Source organism: Corvus brachyrhynchos, unplaced genomic scaffold (assembly GCF_000691975.1).
Source record: "Corvus brachyrhynchos isolate BGI_N302 unplaced genomic scaffold, ASM69197v1 scaffold36, whole genome shotgun sequence".
Taxonomy (NCBI): domain Eukaryota; kingdom Metazoa; phylum Chordata; class Aves; order Passeriformes; family Corvidae; genus Corvus; species Corvus brachyrhynchos.
The window spans coordinates 768767-775974 of record NW_008238441.1 but is presented as its reverse complement, the minus strand read 5'-3'; the positions used below and the strand labels follow the sequence as shown (position 1 = coordinate 775974).

Here is a 7208-nt window from a genome sequence, read left to right as displayed (position 1 = left end):
AAGCACCCGGCTGGCAGTTTTTCCAGTCAGCTTTTGGCCAGTTTTTTTCCAGTTCCTTGTTCTCTGGAGAGAGGCTGAGAGCTGAACTTTTCCTTCTCTGGAATTTCAGATTTTCTCCCTTTTCTACTGGACTGCCTGATTGCTGTAACATCAGAGCACATCGGGAGGACTTTCCACCGGGCACAGAGGGCCTGGCCCTGGGCCAAGCCCCAGCTCCGAGGAGACCAAAGGGAGGACTCGAACACTTTCCCAGGTTTTTCCTCTACAGCGAAAGATTTTACCATTTAACATTATTTTCCTTTCCCGTGTGCTTGTTAAATAAATAGTTTTATCTTCTTCACTTTCCTTCGAGGAAAATTTATTTTTTTTTCCCGAACCTGGTGGGGGGAGGGGTGGTTGTGCCTTCTCTCAGAGTATAATATATATTTCTAAATTTGGCCAAACCGGAACACTATCATAACAAGGTCTTGGTGCATCACTGTGGCTCTTAATTATCATCAGGTAGACACACCAGCTAGAACACTACGAAAAAAAAGATAAGCAACTGCAGTAGGAACACAAAATCTCAGAGTCCCTACCTTCTTGCTAAAGGGAAGTGCTAGGGGGGTTGTACCACAGTTCATTTAGAGCCTCACAGCAAAGTCCTCCACATATCAAAATTTACATTAAGACAAGGTACTAAACCATTCCTGAAAAAGATTAGCAAAGATACAGGCCACGCTCTCTTGTAGCAAGTGATACCACCAACATCACTGAGATAAGAGATGAGTTAACAACACTTCCACCAACCCCAAGACAGGTGATAATATGATCATCTCATTACTCTTATCCTTTAAATATCAGAACTCTGTTTGGACATTAAGGACAAAATTTTCAGACTCAGGGGTAAAATATGGTACCAAGCCTCACTTGGATCACAAAACTCCCCACAATAGTCCTTTTATCATTAGAGATGTCAGTGTTTGGTACTGCCCAAGCCTAATAAGGAACAGAGACAGTGAATGCTGGCACATTTACTCCCCTATGACAAATGTGAGCAACCACAAGAGACTGGGCAGATTTGCAGAGCCACCAAGGCAGCAGCATAAGGTAGCTCAAGCAATCTGGTAAATTCAATATTGCTGACTTATCTAGATTTATCCTCAGATTCCTTTGTAGTTTAAGTGTTTAATTCCTAATTTCTAGCTTCAATGTGTAAAGTCTTTTGTTTGTATCTCTCATAGGACATACACCCCAGTGGAAATACTTCAATTTCACTGTATAAAAAGAAGCTTAGAACAGCAAACACAAGAGCCCAGATTACATTTCTAACCATAAAATCATTGCTATATTATAAATTCAACATTAAAGAGAACAAAACTGGTAACACTGTTACTGTTAAAAGCTTCCAACATAAACAGGCAATGAAATATAGTTGTTAATAAGTGTCAGCAATACAACCTCACATGTATTTTATAACTTGTAGTTGCTACTACTTAAAAAGTTGCTAACAGTGAGCTGAAAGATGATCAGGGAGGGGGCTGGTAGGCATAAACTATTAACACACATCTTCTACAACTCCAGCACCATGGTGGATAATCAGCTTCTGAAAAAAAAAGAAACACATATACAGAACACGTGTCCACGTCTGTAGGATTCTAGTGCCGCTCACAGCTTTCTTTAAATAACAGATGTGCTACTCGCTTCCTCAATTCAAAATCTGTGGGCAGCCATAAACTTGCCCAGAACCATGTGTTTTGTAACACTGAAACTTGTTTAGAAGCAGGCACTAAGAAGCCAAAAGTTGACAAGGCAGAAGAGCAACTCATTTCTCCCTCTTGGCTCCCTTCAAGAGCCAGGTATCTGCCAGCAGGATGCAGGGCAGTGTTTGAATCCTCCAGAACTGAGAAAAAGTCATCCCCCTTCCTTAATGTAGTGTAAAATTTCCGTTTTAATATAAACATTACCTGAAAACACGAATTTAAGCATTACATGGATCATGCGGCTTCCTCACAGATGGAAAGCTAATTGGAGAACAGCAATCCCAGGGAGAGCTCTTTAAAGGCATCTGGAAACATGACTAGTTTGAAGTGGGAGCAATGCCCTCGTCCTGCTGAGCTGAGTTTGATACTTCATCCCCAGAATTTGATGCTTCATCTGCTGGGAAAAGATGTGCTGCTTTCCCTCCACTCACCTCCAGACACGATTCCTGCCTCTACCTGTGAGAGCAATAGCAAGGTATAGTGACAGGGTGAGTTAGCAAACAGATAAAAACATTAATGAGTGGGTAAGTTTCCCATGAGCTAAGCAGCATGAAAGAAAACACCCTGCAATCACTCAAACATTAGCTCTGCCAACGGAGCTGAAGCAGGAGATCGGGGCACAAGGCAGGACCACCCAGAGGCACATCTGATGAGGAACCTGCAGCACCAAACTGTCTCCAAAGCCTCCAGCATCAGATTTTGCTGAGTGTGAATCTTCTGCTTAACTTTCAATCCCTAACAAGTTTATGAAGAAGTTTGAAATTTAAAATAAGTATTTTGCATTCTTCTCTTACACATTTATTTTAAAGTGTAAAAAACATACTACAATCATGTATGACAGAACCAGAGCTTCAACTTTAGAAAGCCAGTACACTACAAACGTGCTGGGTATTTCAGATCATCATCTTAACTTACTGCTGGATACCTCCCATTAGCATTATCAGATAAGGTCAGTTATTCAAAGGAATCCAAGTTCTCACAATACTAAATTAAATACATGTGCAACATATTCAACTTAAACTAGAACAGATCACTCACATGGAGATCCCAAAGAACAACCAGGGAAAAAGAACTGGGTTGATATTCATGTTTGTCCTTGCTTTTTTCAACCTGTAAGATTCTAGTATTTAATAATTATCACTCACACTCATTCTGCTTATTTTTTTCATTACATAGCACCTCACCTTCCTCGTAACAATTTGCACTTGACCAGATGGTTATGGTGTGAATTAAGCTCATTTACCATGCACCATGGTTTTCACTTGTCATGATGCTAAATCCTGGTCTGCAATTTCTGAATAATAGACTGATAAAATGAGTTTATTTGCCTCACCAAGAAAAAACGAACAAAGTTCTTTCCTCACTGCCCTGCAAAGATGGAAATTTACATTCATAACAGGACTCACATGATTCGTGGCTGAGTACTACAATATTTGTTAAAACACATACTTTTAAGTCCTGGGAGCAAGGACAGGCACTCAAATCACCCCATCCCTAGTTTTAACCGTGAGATCCATGCAACACATTCCCAGCTTTGCGCCAACTGTTTTATTTCTTGCAAGGTGGAACAGCTTAGACAGGACCTCTGTCCTAAAGCAGCTTACACCTCCCACTTCAGGCAGAAACTTCTGAGAGGCAGGACAAACAAGTACATATGCCAGGAGGCAGGAGCCAAAGCAAGTGTCTGACATCACGGGTAAATAATCATGCCGCTTTACCTACTGACAACCAGTTCTGCTCTGGTCCCATCCACACCCGCACAGATTACAGCAGCAGTTTTGCTCTGTCAGTAGCCTTCCATGTGCATCACTGTCTGGGCACCCTCCAGAGAAGGGGCCCTTGAAAAGGGAGAGCAAAACATGCACTCTGACAGTTCAAGCAGGCATGGGGTCCCTGGTAAGATCAATGCTCTTTAATAAGGAAATGGAGAAAGGTCTGAAGTTTTCCCCAAAAATTAAGCAACTACAAGTAAGGGCAAAAGCTCTAAGAACTTCTTTAAAAGCAAAACTTCTGGTCACAAGCTATTTTCATGCGTACTTTCTCCTGTACGTAAGCTTGCTCATATTTTAAATATTTCACATTAAAGAAACCAAGCAGAATAGCTGGCATTGCCAAACAAATCTCACATTTCACAACTACAGAGCAAACCACCAAGCAGCTGCATCAGTCACAGAGAAGGTAAAACAAAAGCCCCAAGCAATCATATGACCATTGACATTAGTATTAACAAAGCACTGATTCCACAAAAAGAAATCAAATTACCTATTTCCTACAGCGAGTTTAAAGCAAAAATATCAATAATACAAATCAGTAACTGGGGCATTCTTCAAAAAGTAGTACAGCCAACTCACTTGAAAACAGCTTCTCAGAACAGGCATCAAAGACATCAAATTCATTACAGGACACTGAATATGGAAAATCACCCAAATTTTCTTAGTTAGTATTCTGAAATACAAAGGCTAATTAAAGGAGTCAGGTTCAAATATTGTCACAGGTTGCAAGCTCCTCCTCAGTTCAAACAGATCCCTTACTACCTCCAAATCCAACAGATATCTTCAGGAAATCCACTTCTGTCACCAACACCAAGTCACACATTCCAACTCCCTGTATCTCCCACCCCAATGCACTTATAGCCTGGTTCCCTTGTCAGAACCTCCTGATACAGGATATAGGCTGTCTGCACTACATGGCATAGGCACAGTTACACCCCAAAACACCTCCTACTGTGTAAAGCCCGCAGAGACAAAGCTCTATGAAAATAATTCAGACAAAAGCAGAAAATTTTTCAATTCCCCTGAATGCCCACTGAAAGCATGCCTTTGCTCCCAGAGACTACAATCTAACATTGTTGGATTACTTCACAGTTTTTCAAAGATACTTTGCTTAGGGCTAGCCAATATACTGAGAAGAGTTTCTTCCACAGCAGTGTTTTTAATTTATCCACAAAAATCTCACAATTTTAATAAACCTGTTGCATCACAGTTAAAAAAGAAAACCATAAAAATGCTTCCAGTCAGTACTCTGACAATGCAATACAGCTGTGAAAATTTAAAAAATCTGAAAGTAGAGAACCTTGAAAGGAAAGCAGAACATACGTTGCCCCAGCTATTTAAGCTTTTACCTCCCACTCACACTAACATCCATAAACACTATGCCAGATCTGTGACAAAAGCATCCATCCCTGTGAACCCAGGCTGTCAAAATCAACTCTGGTAAGCTTTTAATGGTCATTAGAAAAGTTTTGCACTATCGATACAGTGAAACAGCCAAACACTGAATATGTTCTAAGGCTGCTGTTCTTAAAACACTTCATAATTGAACAATTTTTGCCATAGTGCAGTTTCACAGAAAGTTTTGCCAGCACAGACATACCATCTTAAAGAGTTTAAAACAAAGCCATATACTAGGCATCACAGCTATTTCAGCAACCTAACAACAATGAAAAACACAAGCATTTCTGACAGCTTTGCTTGTGGTGTTTGTGGAGGTGATAGAGTAGTGCTAGCAAAAACACTTCCAGCAGAACACTCTGCAGATTCCTTTGGAGTCTCTACCAACACTTTCTTTGTAGCGTTGATTAAGTATCCCTTTCTAACAGCTGGGCCACACCAAGAACATACAGTCCTGGAGGTAACTTCAATGATCTCTTATTTCAGACAACAGAGGTTCTATCTTTAGATCCAGACAATCTGGGCTTGATCACCATTGTCAAAGAAACACATACAAGTATCGTATTATGCTAAGATACATTCAACATGAGATAGCTTGTTGATTTTTTTTTTTTTTTAAGATCTCCAGCATTTTTCTCAGCCTGTTGGAAAACAAAACAAAGAAACAACCACACTTGTGACTAGAATTCATAGAACCGTAGAACAATTTTGGGTTGGTAGGGACCTCAAAGATCATCCCGTTCCAACCCCCCTGCCACGGGCAGGGACATCTCCCACTAGACCAGGTTGCTCAATGCACCATCCAACCTGGCCTGGAATTCAGGGAGAAAAGGCAAGGCTTTACTTTGTATGCCCAATCCCACTGTGCCTCTGGACAGTTCATGTGCCAGCAGAAGAACCCTTCCTGCAGTAGCTACATCTCACTTCCCCTCTGAGCCTCACAGGCTGCCCCAGTAGTGATACCAGCTGCACATACTCCCTTTCCTGCTTTGCCCCCACAGGCTGCCTGAGATGATCCCAATGCTCATCATCATTCCACGGACATGCTCTGCTGTCGTTTGGGGGACTCCACTGCAAACTAGATCAGGAAATCTGGGCATAACCCTTTCCCTCTGGCTGGGTACGTTTGCTGATCTGCTTCATACATCACCAGAAGTTGTGCCAATGATACCATGAACTGCAGAAGGCTCCAAGCCACTATTACTGCTACAGATCAGGTACATTTGAACTACGGCCTCAGATGACTTTCAGTTTAGTGAATCTTCTATAAAAGAGCAGAAGAAATTCTTTAAAGTAATACTAATTTTAAAAAAGCTGGCTGGGGCAAAGTCACTTTAATTCATTTTTGACACCTAGTGTCATTGGCTCACTAGAAGCAGTCTTGCTTCTTTGAAGCAGAGCAGCATGCTAATTTATGCTGGCACCTCACTACAATTTTTTGAACTTTAAAAGTCAAGGAAAATGTTTAGAAGCACAATTTTGAAAATCATAGCATCAAAGAGATCACCAGAAGTGCATTCAGGACAGCATTTAATCCAAGTTACTACACAAACTTTTTTTACTATCAACACTCTCCAGCATACTCTAGTATTAAACAGGAGTGCAGAACAAGCTCTACCATGAAATCAGAGAAGTGGGAAGAGTGCCCTGAAGGTTATTCATTAGCATTATCTCTATGTGTAGCTCACTGGGGAAAGAATAAGGAAAACTCCTCCGTGTCATTCTATTCAAATGTATGAGGCATATTTAAATGGGTAAGGGAAGTATTTCTGATGCAGATTTCACAGCAGGTCCAAGACAGCATCAGTTTCATTAATAACACTCAGAACATCAAAGCTGAAGAAACCTTTGCCATACAAAACTGAAAAAGATGTGCACCTTGTGTCTCCTGAATGATACAAAGGAGCCGAGCCAAGACTTCCAGAGTTCTTAAGTTAACACCGCACTTTTCATACGGAGGTGAAGAGTCCTGACCAGTACCTACTAAAAACAGAGCTTGGCCTAAATTTTACGCGAACAGGGAGAAGAGGAAACTGGCAAGTTAATTACAACCTACAGCTACGTCCCCCTTTCTAATGGCTGCTTCTCAGAACTAATCCCCAAAACTCCTTCCTGCACCCAGACCTCGTCCAGCCTATTTAAAGACCAAGGAACAATAAACAGTGACGAGCAGAACGAGCCGGGGGAAGGAAGAGAACGATTACAATGGCTGCACAATGAAGCCTGGAAAAGGAGAGTTAAAGACACTTTTTGCGAGCGGCACCAGCGCCGCAGCCCAGTCCGCACATGCCGCCAG

At 41.4% G+C, this 7208-nt stretch overlaps 1 protein-coding gene across 3 annotated transcripts in view; it reads right to left on the bottom strand.

Annotated features, from left to right (window-relative positions):
* KLHL13 (kelch like family member 13) overlaps positions 1–6903 on the bottom strand; it is a 92494-nt gene extending 85591 nt beyond the window's left edge. For 2 of the 3 annotated variants that reach the window (XM_017736637.1, XM_017736635.1), the window contains exons 1-2: positions 6791–6903; positions 1947–2198 (exon numbers count right to left, since the gene is read on the bottom strand). The gene's annotated coding sequence lies outside the window, so the exon portion shown is untranslated. The remainder of the gene's footprint in view (positions 1–1946; positions 2199–6790) is intronic. The other variant, XM_008635539.2, reaches the window with a different exon arrangement.
* Positions 6904–7208: the final 305 nt, after the last annotated feature.